The sequence below is a fragment of the Petaurus breviceps genome, unplaced genomic scaffold (assembly GCF_028583685.1).
Source record: "Petaurus breviceps papuanus isolate PSGF00001 unplaced genomic scaffold, PetGlider_PUasm1.0 78, whole genome shotgun sequence".
Classification (NCBI taxonomy): domain Eukaryota; kingdom Metazoa; phylum Chordata; class Mammalia; order Diprotodontia; family Petauridae; genus Petaurus; species Petaurus breviceps.
In genome coordinates, this window is record NW_027186502.1 from 294,370 (window position 1) to 316,446 (window position 22,077).

At 42.2% G+C, this 22,077-nt stretch overlaps 1 protein-coding gene and 1 long non-coding RNA gene across 2 annotated transcripts in view; both read right to left on the reverse strand.

Moving 5' to 3' along the window:
• The window catches only part of CD9 (CD9 molecule), a 56,700-nt gene that overhangs the window by 21,718 nt on the left and 12,905 nt on the right, over nt 1-22,077 (reverse strand). The window lies entirely within an intron of this gene.
• LOC138175557 (uncharacterized) lies at nt 1,196-7,139 on the reverse strand. Its single transcript, XR_011172034.1, has 3 exons — nt 4,454-7,139; nt 3,428-3,520; nt 1,196-2,668 (listed from the first exon to the last, which is right to left on the reverse strand). It is a non-coding gene; the product is annotated as an uncharacterized lncRNA (long non-coding RNA).

Sequence of the window (22,077 nt, forward strand, 5' to 3'; positions counted from 1 at the left end):
AACAGCCTCTGGGGGCATGTAGGTGGTGCAGTGAATAGAGCACTGGCCCTGGAGTCAGCGGGATCTGAGTTCAAATCCAGCCTTAGACACTTAACACTTACCAGCTGTGTGGTAAGTCACTTAACCCCAACTATCCTGCCTTCCCTCCTCCCCCCAAAAAAGACCAAAACCAAAAACCAAACCCTCCTCCCAAACCCAGCCTCTGTTTCCCCAATATATAAAAAGGGAATAATATTTGTACTACCTAACTCACAAGGCTGGTGTGAAGAAAGAATTTTATGAAAGTCTTACAAAGTCCCCTTTGCTATGGATGTCTTTCCTTTGAATCTAATAGTTTAGCGGCAAGGGAAAAGATGCCCCCTTTCCTTCTCTGTCTGTCACTCTAAAGTTAGGTATATCTTCTCCAAGGGGGAAGCTCCAAGGTACTTTTATGCAAGAATTTCCCCAGGCTTAGAGAAGTCCGGATATGTATTCTTGGGTCTTAGTTTGCTGACCTCAGTTTTTCTACCTTTAGCAAAACAATAAGGTACCATTATCTGCCCAAGTACAGTTAAAGGGCCAGAAGGTCAGACAATCAGCAGGTCCTTATTAAGCACCTACTCGGTGTCAGGCACTGTGCCAGAATCTGGGCTTTCAAGTTCAAAGAATGAAAAATTCTCAACTTGCAAAGAGCTTACATTCCAAAAAGAGTGACTGAAAACACATTTAAGTACAAAGAAATGCAAAGTAATTCAATGCAAGGTAGTATTTTTTGGAGGAGGGGCACTGACAATTTTGGAGCAAGGAAATGAGAAAAAGTTTCATGCAAAAAGATAGTGCCAGGGACTTTCCAAGAGGCTAAGAAAGCAAGTAAGGAAGGAGGGAAATACAGGAACTCCTCCCTTTTACTGAGCTTTGCTTTATTGCACTTTGCAGATATGGCAGGTTTAAAAAAAAAAATCCTACAAATTGAAGGTTTGTGCAATCCTGTTTCCTATCAGTGCCATTTTCCCAACAACATGTGCTCCCATCACGTCTCTGTGTCACCTTTGGGTAATTCTTGTAATATTTCATACTTTTTCATCATTATTATATCTGTAATAGTGATCTATGACCATGTACTGCATCCATAAGTCAATAAACTCAATCCATAAATGTTGTGGACATTCTGAGTGTTTTACCTACTGTCAGCCTCCCCCCCCCCAAGGCCCCCCTATTCTCTGAGATCCAACAATGCTGAAATTAGGCCAATTAATAACCCTACAATAGCCTCTAAGTGTTCAAATGAAAGGAAGAACCAATCAATGAGGCAAGCTTCATTGTTGTCTTATTTTAAGAAATTGCCTCAGTCATCCCAACCTTCAAGCAACCACCACCCTGATCAGCCAGCAGCCATCAATGCAGAGGATGTTCCACTAGCAAAAAGATCATAAAATTAAGTTATGTACATTGATTTTTTTAGACACGATACTATTGCACACTTAACAGACTACAGTACAATACAGTACACTATAGACAACTTTTTATGCATTGGGAAACAAAAAGAAATTTGTGTGACTCACTTTAATGTGGAATTTACTTTATTGCAGTGGTCTGGAACTGAACCAGCTAAGTGGCACAGTGGATAGAGTGGTAGTTCTGCAGTCAGGAGGACCTGAGTTCAAATGTGACTTCAGATACTTCCTAGCTGTGTGACCCTGAACAAGTCATTTAACCCTGTTTGCCTTAGTTTCCTCATCTGTAAAATGAGCTGGAGAAGGAAATGGCAAACCACACCTGACAAGCAAATCCCAAACAGGGGCACAACTGAAATGTCTCAATGGAGAGAACAGGGACCGTTTTTGATTTTCTTTGTATCAGTCAGTAAATATTTATTAGGAACCTGCGGTGTGCCTGGAATTGTGCTAAGTACAAGGAATACAAATACAAACAAAAAGATGGTCCCTACCCTCAGGAAAGTCACATTCTAACAGGGTAAGCCAACAGGTAAAAGGAAGCTGAAAGCATAGGATCCAGAGGAATGCAGCCTGGTGGGAAATGAAGACATAGCTGGCCTGGGGGCCCTCCTTAAAAGAAGTTCTGGGAAGAGCCCTCCAGTCAAAGGGAAGGCCCAGGGGCTCAGGGAATTTTCTAGAGCTGAGTTCCAGGGATAAAGGATGAAGAGGTTTCTGGGCCATGATGGAGAAGTGCAGAGTAATGTAGCCTGATGGGGGGGAAAACTTAGCAAAGGGCCTGGCCCAGAGTAGGCACTTAATAAATGTTTGCTGACTGTGTTGGTCGAAAGAAAGTATTGGCTGAGAGATGTTATAAAGGAAAAAAATGGCAAGATTTGGTCACTGATCAAATGTGTGAGGGAAAATGAGGAGTAAAGGATAATAAGGTTTATGAACCTGGGCTATTGGAAGGATAGAGGTGCCTTTGCCAGGAATAGGAAAGAGAATGGAAGGGACGCACGATGTCAAAAATAAAACATTTGTTTGTGAATTTCAAAGAAACTTTTTTTAAAATGATATTTTATTCCCCCACCCCTCCATTACATATTAAAACAATTTTTAACATTTGTTTTTAAAGTTTTGAGTTCCCTCCCTCCTTCCTCTCCTTCCTCCTTTGGAGGGTAAGCAATCTGAAATAGGTTATACCTGTGTAATCGTGTAAAATATTTCCACGTTAGTCATTTTGTACAAGAAGACTAAAAAAAAGAATAGAAAAAAAGAAAGTGAAAAATAGTATGCTTCAGTCTCTATATTCATTCAGACAATATCACTTCTTTCTCTGGAGGTGGATAGCATCAAACAAACATTTTTTTTACAAACATTTTATGTCAAATACTGGGCTAGGAGCTGGAAGCAACATGAACTTGAAATGAGAAAAAGTTCATACTTTCATAGAATTTACAGTTTACTATATATATGGTTAAGAAAGAATACTGTACATACATAAGGTAAAGGATTACAACACAAAGTGAGACATGCTTTTCAAGGGGATCAGAGAAGGAGGGTAGGGCAGGAAGTGATTTGCAAAGAGGAGCTATTTTGAACTCCCTCAGCCCAGAAGAAACACAGGAATCCCTCTCCTATGTTATTTAAGTTCCCCATGGTGAATCATAATGGTAAAGTCCCTCAGGACTGCCCTTTGAACACTGACTAGCCAATCTCCCCCCCCCCCCTTCTCCCATGGGTCAGCAGATTAAATGGTTCATTGCTCAATATCAGTGTAAGTCTATTGACCTTTGTGACCAGATCTGATGGTAGGACAGCTTTGGAAGAAAAAAATTAGATTTGAAGAAAAAGATGACGAGTTCAGACAGATAGGCTAAATTTTTAGTTTAATTACAAATATACTTGCAAACAGACATTGGTCCATCGACCTATTTATAAAGAAAAATAAAGCATCACTTCTCTTTAAAAAAGTACAAATATATTCTCTTATCTCCCCTCCACCCTCTTACCTTGATGACATTGTGTAGGAAAATCATAAGATTACAGCTGGAGGTCTGGCAGGAATTATCTGGTTCAACACCCTCATTTCATAGATGAGGAATCTGTGGTTGACAAGTACATTGCCCAGCGTTACATAGCAGCAAGATTTGGGCTCAGGTCTTCCTAACCCCAAGTCTGGTATTCTATTCACTCTACCGCATCAGCCCCAGGGTCTGATCATCTAAGGGGTCTGGTTAGTAAAACTGTGTGAAGATTCTTAGATGTCTTGATGGGCCCTTGAATTGGATTTTAGGGAAACACTAAACAGACTCTGATTCTGTGCCAGGGGAGCTCACTGCGGTTCTGAGGGAGTTGATTCCCCTCTTTAAACAAAGCAGTTTCTTTTCAGTATTAATTAAGCATTAAGGACAGCAGAAGAACAGAGGGAGAATGAACAGATCCATATTGGCTTCCAAGGAGGGTGGGAAAAACAACAAACAAGTCTCTCCAGTTTCTAACTTTCAGCCTCCTGGCTACCTTCCTTACTTGAAAGGGTGACCACTGAAAGCAAATAGGATACAGCCCTATACACAGTTATGGGCCCTGGCAGAAGGCTTTGGTTTTTGGACAGACTTCAGCCCACAAATATTTTTCCTTAGTAGTGTTCTTGTGATGGAACACAGCTGATAGCCAGGAGCAGTGGGGGCTGGAAGAAGACCATCTTAGGGCTGTGGGAAAGTCAGATTTCCTTTCTTGCTTTGAACCTCTACTAAGGGGGTAGCCCTGGCTTTGGTCATCTCAAGTCATTTTACATATTAGCAAGTTGTTGAGGGTAGGTATTATCCACTTGTTCCTTGGTATGCTAAGAAAAACCTTATATCAAAAAACACCATGAAAAGCAGACAGGTAATCCAAACAAACAGATGAAGACTCGCTGTTCTCATCTCAAAGCATCAAGATGATGTGGGTGTGGACAGGTGAAGTGACCTACCCAAAGTCAGGGATAAGGCTAAGATTCAAACCAACACCCTCAGACTCCAAGTCCAGAGACTCACACTGAACCACACGGGCTCTGAGAAATGCTGAGAAGCTGCAAAGCCCACCATAGGCCAAGCCACATTCAGAGCCTAGGAGACCATATCCTTGGATGCTCTTCTCAGAAAAAATGGTGCCATTGCCTGTTTGGATTAAAGACAAAGTACTTACAACTGGCTCTGGAGAGGCACAAAGAAATGTAATGTCTCAGGCTCTCTGAGTACTTAAACTTAAAAAAGAAAGGGAATGAGGCAGGGCTGGGAGTTCTGAGTCACAAAACTCATAGCCACTGATGGATGAATGACCCTTGCTTCCTTTTCTGATTGAATCAGGGATCTAGCAGCCAAAGGTGAAGATGTCAGTGTCTGCTATTGAAGATAACACTTTACTCTAAATCTGCCCAAGAAACTGCCTTCCAGGACGTGCCAGGAGGACTAATGGAAGGTGACGGTAAGTGGTACTAAAAATAACAATTATAACATGACTCTAACAGATCAAGATATACTTACAAGGAACTATAAGTATACTAAAGAATTCAACATTTATCAAGTGCTTACTGTATATGTAGCAAGAGGCAGCATGGCACCATGGAGAGAGAACTAGTTTTGTGATAGGAAGCCTTGCCTTTGACACATACTCATTGTGTAACCCAGGGCAGGTTGTTGTACTTGTTTACCCTTTGTTTTCCAAGATGACCAGTGACACTACTGAGGGTGATGCCTTAACTTGCTCAGGAATTGGATTTAAGTGAGGAAGAGTTGCACAAAGTCTTCAGCCTCACTCTTTCTTCCATAGTCATTTGAAGTTCATTGGCAAGACAACTGGAGAGGGTGTGGGATGCAGGGGCTGACCCTTCAGTGTCTAAGAGCTCCATGGTGTGCTCCAGCCATCTTTATGGCCATTGGAACAAATTGTTCTCATCTGCACATTCCACTGGAGGAAGTCTTTACAAGGTTGGAGTGGACACCTCCCTAACCCACTGACAGTTTGGAGGCCTGCTGATTACTCTCAACCTGGTTTAGCCCCTCTGCTGAAATAGGTTTACCAGGGTGTGCTTCTCCTCTGGAGCCACAGGTGGGAGTCAGGTGACAGGTGAATACCAAAGGCTGATGAGCAGCCTGGAAAAGGGCTCAGCCAGCCCTCCCACCAGGTGAACACTCCATAGGTAACTCCAGGATGAAACTTCAAAGTAAGTGGCAACCTGCACTGAGATAATGAGCTTCCTCCCTGAGGAGTCTCTCTCTAGGTCTAGTATCCATACAAGGCATTGTGCTGGGTGCTGGTGACACAAAATGAAAAATGCCAGACTGTCCTTCATGGGTTCACATTTTACTTGGGGAAGGGACTAGTTTTGACACAGGATAGAATGTCATAGAGGTAAAGGGAAGATCACTTTGAGTGGCCTCTTGTTGTCTCACAGGGAATAAGAGAAAGAGATTGCTGTAAAAGAAAAGGGAGCCAGAGGCCCAGAAGGCAGAGATGGCTGGCAAACATGTCGAGGGGTCTGGTCAGCACCCTGCATGATGTAGCAGAAAGAACCTGGGTTTAGGTCCTAGCTCTGACAATTATTAGTTATGTAACTTTGACCTAGTCATGTCCCATTCAAGTCAACTGAGCATTTATTAAAGTGCCTATCATGTATAAAGAGCCCTACTAGGTGGTGGAGATAAAAAGACAAAAGTCAAAACCAACAGCAACAAAAAACTGGGGAGAGATTTACATGTAAACAGAGAAGTAAAAGCAAGGTAGTTTGAGGAAGGAGAGTCTAAAAAGAGGACAAAGGCAGAGGAAGAAGCAGTGAGATGGGTCTAAGACAGGCCTGCGGCCTCAAGGTGACATGTAGCCCTCTAGGTCCTCAAGTGTGGCCCTCTGAATCCAACTTCATTTGAGGTAAATGCTAGACAATTTCTGTGATGAGGTGAATGGTGAGGGGACCAACTAGCAGTTCGGATCGGCCCTATCTTTTCCCTGGGTCTCAGCTTCTTTATCTGTAGTACAACCCACCATACTGAGATTATAACAGAGGTCCTTTTTGACTTTAGATATGAGGAATGAGGTCAGACTGGTACCTTCTGTCTCAAGCTGCCATTTTATTTAGAGCCCAAGAAAGAACCTGAACTCCTCTGAGGAGGACTTTTTGTCCTTAAACAAAGGACTAAAGACAAATAAAAAAAAAAACTTCATAAAATAAACAAATGGAACTTTGGTGGGTTAAGAAATTGCTTGGACGTCCTTCAAGGATGATGAAATAAAGCTCAGTCACGAAAATGGCAGCACACAGTTGCCATGCACCTTACTAGCTCATGTTTTATGTTCTTAGAGGGCTATTTACAGAGATTATCTCATTTGATCTTCACAATAGTCCCATGAAGTAAGTACAATAGATGCCATTATTCTCATTTTACTGAGGGAGAAAATGAAACTCAAAGGTTAAATGACTTAGCTATGGCCATGCAGCTGATAAAGATGGAAGGCAGACTTCAGTCAGGTTCCAAATCCAGAATTTAATACCCCATCCTTCCTCTCATACTTGCTGCCTTATTGTCCACCATCGTGGCAATGCCACGTATCTGACCTTCTTAGGCAGTATGTTACCTGGGGCCCCAGAAGGAAGAAGGCTGCTTTTGCTCTAAGGTCCTATTTATATCATGTGACAAGCAGGAACCTGAGCCTATGCTCACAGTTCAGGACAGAACCAGCTTACTCTACTTCATTTTACTTCCTAACCATAGCAGAATGGAAATATTTGCAATAGGCTTGTTTGTTTGGCCTTGGGGGAAAAAAAGTGAAAGGGAGAGAGCTTCTCAAGTTGTTCTGGGTGACTGCACTATCTTCTCACCATCTTCTTTAAGTCCTGTTTCTGTGGAATAAGAGGCCCTGTGCATCCCACCCTCTCCTGCTTCTTCTAGCTGGACCTTGGTCTTGTCTTTCATCCCTTCTTTCTACTGAATCTCCGAACTCCCCTATTATTCTCAAGGGTACCACTGCCCTTCTGGTCACCTAGGTTCCCAACCTTGCAGTCCTCCTAAATTCCTTATCACTCCTCACCTCATTTATCAAAACATTGGCTAAGTTTTGATGATTCTACCTCCATAGTACTGCTGAATTTGACTCCCTCTACTCACCCAGCTACCATGCTAGTTCAGGCCCTCATCATTCTCTTGCCTGTACCACTGCAGTGGCTTTCTAATTGGCATCTGGGTAATACAGTATATAGGAGTACTAGACCTGGAGTCAGGAAGACCTCAGTTCAAATCCAGCCTCATACACTTACTAGCTCTGTGCCCCTGCGCAATTTCTGTCTGCTTCTGTTTTCTCCTCTGTAAAGTGGTAATAGGAATACCACCTAAGTCTCATGAGGAATAAAATTCAATGTTTTTTAAAGCAATTTGTAAAACTTAAAGTGCTATATATGTCAGGTGGTGCAGTGGATAGAATGCCAGGACTGGAGTCAGAAAGACTCCTTTGTGAATTCAAATCGGACCAAGACACTAAGTTGTGTGACCCTGGGCAAGTCACTTAACCCTGTTTGCCTCGGTTTCCTCATCTGTAAAATGAGCTGGAGAAGGAAATGGCAAACCACTCCAGTACCTTTGCCAAGAAAACCCCAAATGGGGTCTTGGAGAATCAGACACGACCAAACACAACTGAATAACAAAGTGCTATATAATGCTTGTTGTTACTAATAATTATAATTATTGGTTTCTTTGCCTCCAGTTGGCTCCGCCATCAAAGTGCTAAAGCCATTTCCCTAAAATGCAGGTCTGAACATGTCACTCCCTTGCTCAAACCCCACTGGCTCTCTATCACGCACAGACTCAAAGAAACACCTCTGGCTGGCATTTAAAGGCTGTTACGACCTGGCTCCGCCCTCCCTTTCTGAGCCTGGTTATCTATTACTTCCCTTTGTGCACTCTGTAGTCTAGTCAAACTAGCCGTAATTATGTCTCACATATGAGGCCCCTACTTCTGTCTCTATGCCTAGGCACCGACCATCTCCCAGGGCCGGGACATATTCCCTTCTCAAGTTGGCCTCTCAGACTGCCTAGCTTATTTCAAAATACAGCTCAAGTGCCATCCTTTACATGAAGCTTTTCCTGCTGCCCATCTCACCAGATGCTGTGTGGAGATTCAGTAGAAAGAAGGAATGAAAGACAGGACCAAGGTCCAGCTAGAGGAAGCAGGAGAGGGTGGGATGCATAGGGCCCCTTATTCCATAGACACAGAACTTAAAGAAGATGGTGAAAATACAGTGCAGTCAGCCAGAACAACATGAGAAGCTCTCTCCCCTTGCCCCTAAACTACCTTTCATTTATTATGTATATAGATGGCAGAAGTGCATAGTGTACTGAGCCTGGAATCAGGAAGACCCATCTTCCAGAGTTCAAAATCTGGCCTTACACATTTGTAAAGGGAATGTAAATTTTTAAGATCTTCCCTGCCCCTAGGTTAGAGTGCACCTGGAGCCTGGGGTGGGAGGCTTGTTTCTCAGGAGATACTTTTTGATTGGGCAGTGGGTCAATAAGGTTGTTACATTCTCTGAGCCAGGAGAAGGCTATATAAGCCCTGATGTGTAGCTTTGCTTTGGGGCTTACTTTGAGAAGTGTTCTGTGATTTGATCAGATGAGACTCTGGGAAGCCGTTGTTGAGAGCCCCCTGGCTTTGAAAAACCCAGATGTTGATTTGGTATGGATGTAATGGTTGGACAGTTTGGAAACCTGTCTACTTGATGTTTTTCTGTCTTGATAATTCTGTCTGTATACTCTGAAGTTCAGGGTGCTGACCTTTTCCCCCTGAACTAGGTAAATGATACATATCTGACTGATTAAAGTAAGCTTGTTAACCCATTTTGAGTTGCTTTCCTTTATCAAAGCAGATCTAAGAACCTGTGTTGGCAGCCATCCTAGGGATGCTGGGGTGCTTGTTGGCTACATTTACTAGCTGTGTAAGTAACCCTGGGCAAGCAAGTCACTTAACCCTGTTTATCTCAGTTTCCTCATCTGTAAAATGAGCTGGAGAAGGAAATGGTAAACCATCTAGTTCTTTGCCAAAACAAATAAACAAACCTTGGATGGGGGTCATGCAGAGTTGGACACAAGTGAAAAAAAGACTGAAACAAAAAAGTTTATTTTGATTGTGCTTATATGGAAACATGATATAGGTCCCTTAAATCTTGAAAGAAGCTAGGGATTCTAAGTGAGGAGGAAGAAGGCTTATTCTCAAGTATGGGAAATAAGCCCATTCTAAAGCATGAAGGCAGGAGACAGCATGCCCAGATCTGGAAATAGGATGTTGATTATAGTTTGGCTTAAATTTAGAAGGGAAGATGAAGGATAAAGCTCTATTAATCTGTAAAGATAGAATGGAGCCAGTCTGTGGATGGCTTTGAAAGGCCATACTAAGGAGATTGTATTGTAGCCCAGAGATAACTAGGGAGCCACTGAAGCTACTTGAGCTAGAGAATGATATGGTTGGACCTGTGTTTCAGAAAGATTATTTGGATGGTTGAGGGGAGCACGTCAAGTAGGCAGTAAGGCATAGTGGGAAGAACACTAATTTGAAGTCATGGTTGAAGTTCAAAACCCAGTTCTGTCATTTGTTGTGGAACCTTGAGCAAGTTATTCTTTGGGCTTCAGGTCCCTTCTTTGTAAAATAAGGGGAATAGACTATATGACCTTTCAACTCTAGATCTATGACCCTATGGGAAGGGAAAGAACAGTTATCAACCAGCAGTCCAGGCAAGAGGTGATAAGGCTCTGAATTGAGATGGCCACCACAGAGATATGAAAGGATGGATTCAAGAGCAGAACTGAAAAGACTTGGCAACTGATTGGAAATGGGAGGTGGTGAAAAAGGTAGAGGTAAATATAACTCCTGGGTGACCCAATAGCGATGGGGAAGTGTGGGCTGAGGAAGGAGATGAGTTTCATTTTGAATTTTTAGATAAGGCAGGGCATCTAGGTAGAGCTGTCCAGCAGGAAGCTGGTAAAGTGGAACTGGGGTTCAGCAGAAAGACTGGGGATGGATACAGATTGGGAACAGAAAAAATCATTGAAATAGAAGATGGTAAGGAAGAAGGATTGCTGGGCTCTGCTCCAAGTTCTTCCATTGGCTAACTATGTGATTTTTTCCTCTCTTTGCACTTATAGCTTATTTCCTTTTTCATTCCAAAGTGACAGGAATAATGGACGGCCAGAAGACTACTTAAATGCGGAATGGGCACTTGGCTCTGGGTTGGGTCTAATGTCTGAGCTCATGGCACCAAGAAATTCAAGAGTCTCAGGCTCTGGGCAAGGCAGGTTCAAGATAGCAAGAAGCCTTAAGCCTGGGTGCTAGATTATTTTAGAAGTCAGAGGTTATTTTTTTTTTCTTTACTTGGGTGGTTTGGTGAAGCTGAGTCTTTTAAAGATGAGGAAATAAACTCAGAAAGGTAAAAGGACTGACTAAAATTACATAGTCCAGTAGAGCTGTAGAACCTAGGCCCCTGAATCTCAAATGGATCTCCAGTTCATCTATACTTGAGGCATAAATCCCCTCCTAGAAAGTACTCATTCACCCACTGCTTATAGACCTGGATCTCTTGATTTTTAGGCCATGAAGCTTTCCATTCAACAAATTAAATAGGCTGAGAGTGGCCAAGCCATATCAACAAGCTTCATTCAAGAGTCTCTTTAGCTTTGGAAACAAAAAAAGCTACAAATTAAACAGCAGCCCATTTCTGGGTTACTTCTCTTGCCCCCTCCTCTATTTCCTCACCTCTATAAGCATACATTAAGCTGAGCCAAGAGCAACATCTATAAAAAAAATTGGGCAAATCTTTTAAATATAATATCTTATTTTTTCCCCAACTGCATAAATATTATATTTAAAAGATTTATCCTGTGGGTTTTTTTTTTAATGAATCAAACCTTTATAAGGATAAGACCAGAAATCAAAATGCAACAAAAGCACCCAGAGTTGAAATTAAAAACAAGTTTCCAATTCAAAATGCGGTTAATTTTTTTTTTTAAGTATTAGGGAGATGTGGGTCATTTGGCAGCACAAAAGTTGCAAAACTGGTTTCTGTTTAGAATGTAAGTATTTCTATTCAGTCAGTCAGTTCTAAAGAAATACTTGAAGTAGGTGTGGATGGAGGAGGCAAGAGAAGATTAAGAATCTAGGAGTAAATGAGGGGGAAATTTACGCAAGTCAATAAGAAACAGGTTCAGATGTCACAGAACCACAAAATGTGGGAGTAAAGAAGCTACGAAGTCCAACCCACACCAGAACAAAAGTCTACCCTAGAACATTCTTGGATGGCATGGACTCCAGACCTGTCCATATCTTTAGGATATGCTCCACCTTATTGGACTTCTTCTAAAATATGGTGTTTAAAACTTAACATACTTCAGATGTCATTTGACCTGGGCAATCTCCACTGGAACTTCGACCCGCCTAGTCCTGGCCTCTATGCCTCTCCTAATAAGGCTTAAGATTACAGTAGGGGTGATCTTTCCTGTTGAATCTATTCCATGGGATCTTACCTATGCTCTCTCTCTGAACCCTCTGAAATCTGTTCTCAAAGGCAAATTCAGTTGAAATTAACTATCTCCTTACAGCAAAAATTTCTAAGCCCTTCCAAGTTAGCTATGTTTCCTTAGCTCTCTTCCCTATCAATAACCCGATTTCCTCTAGTGAGTTGTTATTTTTTTCTTAACTTTTCAATGTTAATTTTTAAAAATTTTAGTATGTTAATGTGTTAATTTCAGAGTCAATTTTAATGGACTGTTTCCACACTCAAGTTTCTGTAGTACACAAAAATCCACATCCATCCTTCAGAATAGAAGCAATCTGCACCTCTTTGTTCTGGGATCAGTCTAGAGCAGGGGTCACATGTGGCCCTCTAGGTCCTCAAGTGAGGCCCTATGACTGAATCCAAACTTCACAGAACAAATCCCCTTAATAAAAGGATTTGTTCTATAAAATTTGAACTCAGTCAAAAGCCACACCCCCAAGGACCTAGAAGGCCACATATGGTCTTGAGGCTGAGAGCCTAGAATGTGTGCTGAATAGAGATTCAGAAAGCAATCTACATAGGTGCTTACTTTGAGTTTATCAGCTGTCTCAGAGTTAGGGCAAAAGACTGCTTCTTAAAAAATAGAAAACAGAGTTGGAATCAGCATGTTTTTGCAGGAAGTTTTCTCCTATGTTCTGCCTAAACCCTCCTGAAGGTATTATTTATTTTTTTAATCTGACCTTAAAGAATGGGGACAGTGATACATGGTGGTAAGGAAGGAGAAAGATGCTGCAACATAGTTGGGTAAAGTGCTTTGAGAGGAAGGAACAAGACAGCAGTGATACACTTAGAGGCTGAGTAGATTTTCCTCTTCCTTTACAGAAGGCAGTTAAGAATCATGGGAAATTCAGGGCACCAGCCTCCAAGACTGGGGATGGATGGGAAGGAAGGAAAGAAGGTGAAAGAAGGGGACAACAGGACAAACTTCTTGGTCACCCCAGATCCCTCAAGGCAGGAAGGATCTAACTTAATCAGACCCAGCAACAATACAGGTAAATTCCTACTAGCCATGTGACCCTCTAAAAAAGAAGCATAGCCTTTTAACATTTGCCAAGGCACTTTTACAGCAGTTAACTTACTAGAATCTCACAACTCTAGAGTAGGTATCATTCACCCCCATTTTACAAGTGGGGAAACTGAGGTAGAGACATGTAAAAAGAGCTGTTCAAAATCATGATAATGATGTATCTGAAGCAGGTTTCAAACTCATGGCCTCTTGACTTGTATGGAAGCATTCCATCCACTTATATTAATACATTGGCCCTTAAACAAGTATCAAGCTCCCGCTTGGTTCTCAATTGTCCTCAGTAAAATGAAGGATGCCATTCCTTGTTCCCTCTATCTTTACAGGTAGTTAGACTCAATTAAGAAAATGCTTGTAAAGCACTTTGAAATTCCTACATAATTCAAGAAATATTTATGAAGTATCCACTATGTTCAGGGCATTTGGGACCATAGAAGTTGCTGGACTAGATGCTGACACCAACCCTGTGACCACAGACAAATCACTTCAACTTTCTGAACCACAGGCAGCTCTTTTACTGGACATTTTTAAGCAGAGGGAGACCCTACACCCAAGGAAAACACAAATGTCTTGATTTCTGTTCAAGGCATAGTTCATCTGGGGATAGAAAAAGGAAAATAAATAAGCAACCAACAACCCTAGGGGCTGCTGAAAACTAATAGAGGGAGAGAAGAGAATTTGGAAAGGACCCAAATAAACACAGCACAAAGGAGAACATGCTAAGGGCAAAAGAGAGAGCCATACAAAGATTCTTGGAGAAAGTCTGAAGGGGGAGAATTCACTGATACATATTAGAGATTGTTATTATTACATATTATTATCTTCGGAGGATCACGGATATGAATACTTCTTCCAGTGGCAAATATGAACCAGAGCATAACTACCAGAGGCAACAGTTTATCAACAAGGATCTTCTTACCTCTACTGCCAGAGTTACCCTAAGTCATCCCCCAGGGTCAGACCAGGTAGCTGGACCTTAGAGGAAGCCAACTCAGCCACCTTCTTCCTAGCTTCCACCTTGGAATTCAGCCCTGTCATCTACCTCCAAGCTTTCTTGGGTCCCTTTCCCTCAGGGCTTTCTCTAGCCAGGGCCAACTTCCCTAGGCACTCTTTTCAGCACTAGCTGTACTCTCTCTCTTCTCCCTGCCCCTTCTTTCCACTCTAGTCCCAGAATACTCCTTGTTCTCCATCGCCACTTCCAGGGTTTTCCTCTATCTGACCACCAGTCAGCAATTTTGCCTCCTCTGAGGTTCACACTATCCAAGTAATTCAGATTCTGGTGGCAGTTATCTACTGACCTCAGGTCAGTTTTCTTCCTTCCTCAGGGAGGAATGAGCCTCAATGGGCCAGTGCCTGGCTCACAGTCCCTCTTTACCACAGATCCTGCCCTTACACTAGGGATATTCAACAAACATTTTGATGATCCTCAAATAAACCAACATGCCACTTCCTCAATCCACTCACTTCCCCAAACCTACTTGTCAGCTCTCCCCAGAAGTAGTGGTACCATCGTGTTTCCACCCACAGTTACCTTACCTTACATGCTCATCAGCTCCAAAATCCCATTATCTGATCACAGTCTTCAGCAATTCCATTTTTGCCTCTGCTTTATGATTCTTAATCCTGTTTTTTATCTTCACTATAACCCTCTCAATTCTTTTTAAATTTTATTTTTAACTTATGAAATAAAATAAGCATTTCCATAATAGAGTAGGATAAAAGATGACCAAACACAAAACTGTTGCAACTTGCTATTCCTTTTAAACATATAAAAAAATTATCATGTAAATTTCTTTTGTTGGCCTCCCTTGCCCAGCCCCCTCCCCCATGGCTATCATTGGACACAAATATATATATATACACATATATATATCTACACACACACATATATGTATCTATACACACATAAATATATACACATATGTATATGTGTCATACCCTGACAACCCCAATCCTGGATTATTTCCGCCATCCACCCTCTTCAGTCTTAAATGTTTGTGCTGTTGAAGAAAAATCACTAAAATATGTGGAATGGGTCCCTTATAAATTAGTTACCTAATACCAGTTGGGTCCTCAGCACAAAGGGAAATTTTTTTTTTTACTCTTTTCTAATTAATTTTACTTCACTGTTCACAACAGCTGTCCCAAATCTTGTCTCCCCTTAAGTCTTCCACAGCACTTTCTCCCTCTACTCTCTTAAGCTGAAGACCTCATTCTATTGCTCCTGTCTCAGTCATGTCCGATCTGATCCCCCTTGGAGTTTTCTTGGCAAGGATACTGGAATGGCTTGCCATTTTCCTTCTCCAGCTTTTACATATGAGGAAACTGAGGCAAACTGGATTAAGTGACTTGCTCAGTGTCACAGGGTTGAGTCCAGATCTGAACTCGGGTCTTCTGAACTCCAAGAGGCAGTGTTCTATCCATTCACTGTACCACCTAGCTGCCCCCTTATTTTATACTTCATTGAAAAAACTTAAGGGGGCAGCTAGCTGCAGTGAATAGAGCACTGGTCCTGGAGTCAGGAGGACCTGAGTTCAAATCCAACCTCAGTCACTTAACACAAAAAACTAGCTGTGTGACCCTGGGCAAGTCACTTAACCCCAACTGCCCTGCTTTCCCCCCTCCAAAAAGGTAAAAAATACCCCCAAAACAACCCCAACAAACCCAAACAAAACAAAACGAAAAAACGTAAGGCCATTGTCAGAGTTTTCTCTTCTCTCTTCCTATCACTCTTATCTCCTATCACTCACTCCTCTTTCCTCTCTATCTCATCATCTCCTATCACTCACTCATCTTTCCTCTCTATCTCATCTTTCACTCCTGTCGTGGGTTAAGAAGTGGTCTTTTTCCTTGCTAAATCCAAGTCCTGTAGGTGCACTCTCAATTCCATCTCCTCCTGTCTTTTCCTCACTCTCTCTTTAATCTCCAAATTTCCCATCTACTAGCTACTTCCCGGTTGCCTACAAATATTTTGTCTCCCCCATCCATTAAGAACCTCTTTCTCGATCTATCTCTGCTAATCTCTTCCTAATCCGTGCTAATCTCTTTTCTCCTTCTTACTAAACATTTTGAGTAAATCAGAGACTTTCCCCTCCCCTCTGTTATAAACCCTCTACAATCTGGCTTCTGACCTCATCTTTCAAATGATAGCTGACCAACTAGAGTTCTCAGTTACTTTTTGGTTTCGGTTCTGGTTTGTTTTGGCTCCTACTTTCTTCATGTGAGATGGAAAGATGAGGCCATTAGAGGAGGATTTTAGTGGAAGAGAGGGAGTGACTAATAATAGAAAGGTAGCATGGACTAATGGAGAGCCAGTCTCAGATTTAGAAAGACCAAGGTTCAAATCCCATCTCTGACATAACTCTGGGCAAGTAATTTATTTTTTTTTTGCTTTTTGGAGGGCAATTGGGATTAAGCAACTTGCCCAAGGTCACACGGCTAGTACATGTTAAGTGTCTGAGGCTGGATTTGAACTCAGGTCCTCCTGACTCCAGGGCCAGTGCTCTATTCACTGTGCCACCTAGCTGCCCCTTAGGCAAGTCATTTAACTTCTTAGAGGCCCTATGCAACTTTCTAAGATCAAGTCAAAGAACAGTTTCTGACCTGCATTGGTAGAGGGAGTCTCCCTACTGGGAAAATTCTCTCTTATCAATGAAAATGGGCCTAGTTCAAACAAAAACAAAACCAAACCTCAAAAAATCCCCACTAATCTCATGCTAATTATAATTGGCTGTGAGAAAACTAAAGGTAAACATGACAGTGATCTTCAAGTACTTGAAAGGCTATTATGAGGAAGACAGGTTGGACTTGTCCTCCAGTGGTTAAAACTGTAGAGAGGCAGATTTAAGCTTCACGTAGGGAAAATCTTTCTAACAACACAAGTTAACCAGAAATGCTTTGGTTAGGCATTTAGGGTTAGGATTAGGGTCAGAGGCAGTTGGGGGGTTAGGGTTAGAGAGGTAGCTCTTCCTCACTGGAGTTCCACAAGCAGGGGCTAGAGGGTGGGGCTAGGTGGTGCGGTGAATAGAGCACTGGCCCTGGAGTCAGGAGGATCTGAGTTCAAATGTGATCTCAGACACTTGACACATTTACTAGCCATGTGACTTTGGGCAAGTCACTTAACCCTAATTGCCCTCCAAAAAGAAAAAAAAAAAGCCGGGGCTAGAAAATGTGGACAGAAGTCTTATTGTGCAACACTTTGGACACTTCTAGACCTTATGAACTCAGGCTCTAGGACTGGTTATTTTCAAAGCTCTAGGAGAGAAGTGTAAGGTACCTGGGAGCTGCAGTGGATAGATCACCAGGGCCTGGAGTCAAGAAGACCCATCTTCCCGAGTTCAAATCTGGCCTCAGATACTTCCCAGCCATATGACCCTGGACAAGTCACTTAACCCTGTTTACCTCAGTTTCCTCATCTATAAAATGAACTGGAGAAGGAAATGGCAAATCACTCCAGTATCTTTACCAAGAAAACTACAAATGGGGGTGGCTAGGTGGCACAGTGACTAGAGCACCGGCCCTGGAGTCAGGAGGACCTGAGTTCAAATTTGGCCTCAGACACTCAACACAAAATACTAGCTGTGTGACCTTGGGCTAGTCACTTAACACCAATTGCCCTGCCTTACCCCCTCCAAAAAGGAAAAAAAAAAAGAAAACTCCAAACAGGGTCATGAAGAGTTGGACATGACTGAACAGCAACAAAAGTAGGGAAGTGGGGCTGATGCAGTAGAAGAGGTGATCCAAATTTGGTAGGGGCAGGTCAAGGAAGATGGTGGTTTTCAGCTTTTGAGCTCCCTGACTTTCTCTTGTCTGTCTTTCTGGCTTGTGAACTCTGTTCCATCCAAGAGTCTGGGAATACCAAGGAATGTTTAATTCTTCACCCTTTCCCAGAACCTTGATGGGGACTGCTAAGGTGCCAGGTAAGAGAAGTCAAATCATCATGGGCAAAAGGTCTGAGGAGTGGGGCAAGAGAAAAAAAAAAAAAACCAGAGGGTTCAAGAAGAAAATGGTGAACTTAGGAATCAACAAGACGAGTTTGAATCCTGGCTCATACAGGAGGCATGATTATTTATTAGCTCTTTGACCCTAAGCAAGTCACTTAACTTCTCTCAGCTTCCATTTCCTCATCTGTAAAATGGGGATAATAGCACCTACCTCCCAGGCCTGTAGAGAGGGTCAAATGATGTAACTTATATAAAGCACATTGCAAACCTTAGCTAAGTAAATGCTAGCTAGCCTTGGTCTCAATTTCTGATGAGTGACAAAACCCTTTTTCTAATTCTTTGCTCCAATACCCCAGAACAATCCTCAGGTAGAAGTCATTCTGGTTGGAAAGGGCTTTTGATAACCTCCAATGGAATCTATCCTTCTACAGAGGAGGAACCTGAATCCCTGAGAAATCAAATAACTTGTCCAAGGCCACACAGTCAAGTAAGTAGCAAAGTTGGATGTAATTAAGATTATTGTTCCTTCCAAGCAAATGCTTCAATGGTATCCATAACCTCACTGATACGGGCACTTCCTGGAATGGCTCAGATCCCACATAGCTCACCCATGCCTGCCTTCTCACTTTTGTGTGAGAATTCCCACATGGACCTCCCCACTTCAGCCAGGAGCCTGCTTCTTCCAGGTCCTTGGCCATCATGTGCACTCCAATGGAGCACACAGCTTAACCAGTACTTAGCCTGGGGTTTCCCCACATAACCAGTCCACCTTCTTTTCCAGTGATCTGTCTCCCTGAGGATGCACTTTATACTGTTTCTCTTGTGTAATTCCTTGTGAAGAGTTGCACACGCCCACCACGCCCCTTGATGTTGCCCTGTAAGTAGCCCCAATTTGAATTCTTTGGAAACTGTGATGTTCCATAGAACACCAAGAGAATAAGGAGGTGTGGGCACTTGATCTGTTATTTCACTGGTTGGTACAGTGGATGTGAAAATTCCCTAGACTCATTCAGGTGAGCACCATCTTGGAGGTGCCTAGAGAGCCCTGAGAAGTTAAATGACTTGTCCAAGGTCACAGAGCTGAGATGCTTCAAAGGCCTGAGGGGCAGAGGCAGAATAATTCAACAGAAGAATATGGTTGTTCAAATGTTACCTAAACGTCAGTTCATGCCTGTGTGGAGGCAGATGAGGGGACAAATTCCAAAACCACTGTTTACTAAACAGTAAAAGAGGTAAAATGGAGAGATATTATTGAGGTCTCCCTAGGCTGCTGATCATATGATTCTATTCAGAGAATGAACACAAGCCAAGGGAGACTTACTACATAAGCAATGCAGATTCAGCATATGTTATTCTAACACATCTATTCAGGACTCAACCTCCCTCCCTTCCCCCACCAGTTGGGGCCTAAGGGCAGCATCAGTAGTATCCCATCAGTCCTTCAGTGTGTGTGGGAAAATATCAGGCAGCTGCAAGAATGAAAAACAGTAGATTTGAGAGGTCTTTCTAGGGCTAGAGATAACTTCAAGACCAGAACTATCATCCTAGGGACTAAATAGCTTTTTAGCATGGTCTGCTTTTTAGAAAACAGATTTAGATTGTGTTCAGTGCTTTCACCCACTGTTTTAAGTCTTGCTAATAAACAAGTTAGTCTGTTCACATACCATCCTCTGATAGCTTTGATTTTGCTCAGGACAAACAAAATACAGCACTTGGAACAGAATGCCTACTTCCCCCAACCCCATCTCCGCCGAAATTCCTTCCTTCATTTCAATCACAATTCACAAGTCAGCACCTTGGTGAAGTCCTGTCTAATGTCCATTCTCTTCTTAATACTTTTTATAACAATACTCGGCTCTTCCTCTCTTCTGTCTCTCTTTAATTATAATTCTCTACTATGTGTACTTGCATACAGGTCAACTCCTTTCTTCCATTAGTCTGACTGCAATCCCCCCTTCACTGTCAATTAGCCCCTGGCACATTATCTTCTACACAGAAATCCCACATATAATTCCACATGGTGTGTACTATACATTGTTTAAGAGTAAACTAAATCATCTGATCAAGGAATTGAAAAACACAAGACCTCCCAACCAGACACATTGGCTTTTCTGCTGTGCTTGGGTCTTGACGAGCTTGAAGATTCAAAGTCATGCCACCCCAGCCAACAAGTTCCTGTGCTATCTGCACATCAGTGTTTTGCAGACACTTCCTCTACTATGTGGTCAGTGATGCTGCTCCTATTACAGAGCCAGGCACTCGGATGAACAAGTTATGAGTGAATTAGCACCACAAGCAAACTGAGCTCTTCTGCATTTCACAAAGATATCTCTCTATTTCCTCAAGCATGACTCATGGGGAGGCTGGGTCACTGGGAGCATTGAGTCAGGCAAGGGAAATAGAATGATTATTTTAGCCAGGTCAAAGCCAACCACTACGGTACCCCATTCCCCCCACTCCCTTCCTCCTCTTGGCCCTTTGTCACATGGGTTATTTTCCCAGAATCCATAGGTCTCTGCTCCTTCTACTTTTTTACCTCCTTAATGATCCTCTCTCTCTTATTCTTTACTATATACATATCCTTTCCAATTCCTATTTTTTAAAAAATCCTTCCGTCTTTGCAACCTGCAATCTTGACTCAAACGGAGAAATTTCTGGTCACTGAAGGTCACACAGAAACCACAAAAACCACTGACTAGGAGTGGAAGGGGGGAAAAAAGCCCTAAGACTTTTCACTGATTTGAAGGTACCTTTTACATTCCAACCACAGCACTGAATGGGGCAGCCAAACTCTGGTTAAATATATGAACAATCTTGGTCTAGGAAAACAGATAAAAAAACACACCTCTCATTTTCATAGAAAGGTAGGAGACTATGGGTATGGAATGTTACACATGATGGGAAATGTAGTCTGGTACAGGGACAGGGCACTCACTAGATCTGCAGCCAGGAAGATCTCAGTTCAAATTCAATCCCCATATTAATAGCTAATTAGCATGTGTGATCCTGGGCAAGTCACTTAAATTCTCTGTCTTGGTTTCCTCATTGCAAAATGAGGATAAAAACAGTATCCAAATTCCCAGGGATGTTGTAAGGACAGCACAATTTATCTGTAAAGGACTTTGCTACTAAAGCACTATATAAATGCTAGTTGTTATTGTTATTGTATTTGACTTTTTTCTCTGTTAAAAGGGAGAGTTCAAGGTGTAAGTCAGAAAATGTGATGTAAAAGCAAAACACAGCAGTGGTGCAAGTGGGTAGAATAGAAGTACAGTCTAAGGCTGTATCCCAGAGATCATAGAAGTGGGAGGAGGATCCGTATGTACAAAAATATTTATAGCAGCTCTTTTTGTGGTGGCTGAGAATTGGAAATCCAGGGGATGCCCATCAATTGGGGAATGGCTGAACAAGGTGTGGTATATGAATGTAATGGAATACTATTGTGCTATAAGAAATGAGGAGCAGACGGACTTCATAATATCTTGGAGAGACTTATATAAACTGATGCTGAGTGAGGAGGGCAGAGCCAGGAGAACTTTGTATACAATTACAGACACCTCGTATCTGTGACGACTGACTTTGATACACTGGGCTCCTCTCAGCAATGCAAGGTTAGAAGACAATTCCAAGGGACTCATGATGGAAAGGCTATCCACATCCAGAGAAAGAAGTACAGAGTCTGCAGATTGAAGCAAATGACTTGCTCTCTTATCTTTTGTTTCGTTCCTTCTTTCTCGTTGTTCACTCCATTGGTTATAATTCTTCTTTACAACTTGACTAATGTTTAATGTGAAGGCATTTGTAGATCCTATATTTGATTGCATGTCGCCATGGAGGGGGATGGGGGAGAAGGAAGGGGAGAAAATTTGGAACTTAAGGGATTATGGAACTGAATGTTGTAAACTAAAAGTAAATAAGTAAATAAATTAATAAAAAGAAATAGAAGTACAGGTAGACTCCATATAATGCTCCCAACAGAGTAGAACTAATCCCTCCCAATTGGGAACCATCTCTAAAACTGTTCTGTTGCTACTGTTTCCATTATCCCAAACTAAGTGCTCCCTAGTAACACCATTTTGCCTAAAGTGGTGTTTGAGAAACTGGTTAGTGCCAACACAAGGG